Below are 877 nucleotides of genomic sequence, written 5' to 3'. Positions count from 1 at the left end.
GGATTCCTATTCTTTTCTTGTTCTCTTCTCTTTCTTATAAGCAGGAACAAGGAAAAAGTCATTCTTGTTGAAGCTGATCCAGAACCTAAAAGGACTCTGAGGAGAAAACTAAGAGAAGCTAAATTATAACAATCCAGAGACAACCTTATTGAAAATTTCGAACAAGTAAAGGAGATGGCAGCCGAACCCAACAACAATAATGCAAAGAGGATGCTTGGTGACTTCACTGCACCAAATTCCAATTTACATGGAAGAAGCATCTCCATTCCTGCCATTGGAGCAAACAACTTTGAGCTGAAACCTCAATTAGTTTCTCTGATGCAGCAGAACTGCAAGTTTCATGGACTTCCATCTGAAGATCCTTTTCAGTTCTTAACTGAATTCTTGCAGATATGTGATACTGTTAAGACTAATGGAGTAGATCCTGAAGTCTACAGGCTCATGCTTTTCCCTTTTGCTGTGAAAGACAGAGCTAGAATATGGTTGGACTCTCAACCTAAGGATAGCCTGAACTCTTGGGATAAGCTGGTCAAGACTTTCTTAGCCAAGTTCTTTCCTCCTCAAAAGCTGAGTAAGCTTAGAGTGGATGTTCAGACCTTCAGACAAAAAGAAGGTGAATCCCTCTATGAAGCTTGGGAGAGATACAAAGAACTGACCAAAAAGTGTCCTTCTGACTTGCTTTCAGAATGGACCATCCTAGACATATTCTATGATGGTCTGTCTGAATTAGCTAAAATGTCATTGGATACCTCTGCAGGTGGATCCATTCACCTAAAGAAAACGCCTGCAGAAGCTCAAGAATTCATTGACATGGTTGCTAATAACCAGTTCATGTACACTTCTGAGAGGAATCATGTGAGTAATGGGACGCTTATGA

General features: G+C 40.4%; 1 non-coding gene across 1 annotated transcript; it reads right to left on the bottom strand.

Moving 5' to 3' along the window:
- Positions 1–573: 573 nt before the first annotated feature.
- On the bottom strand, positions 574–677 carry LOC148548850 (small nucleolar RNA R71). The gene has a single exon (XR_015897077.1). It is a non-coding gene; the product is annotated as a small nucleolar RNA R71 (small nucleolar RNA).
- Between the last annotated feature and the right edge of the window lie 200 nt (positions 678–877).

Source organism: Arachis ipaensis, chromosome B8 (assembly GCF_059453495.1).
Source record: "Arachis ipaensis isolate K30076 ecotype BB chromosome B8, ASM5945349v1, whole genome shotgun sequence".
NCBI classification, from domain to species: Eukaryota; Viridiplantae; Streptophyta; class Magnoliopsida; order Fabales; family Fabaceae; genus Arachis; species Arachis ipaensis.
The sequence above is the reverse complement of the archived record's forward strand: the minus strand, read 5'-3'. Positions and strand labels throughout refer to the sequence as shown.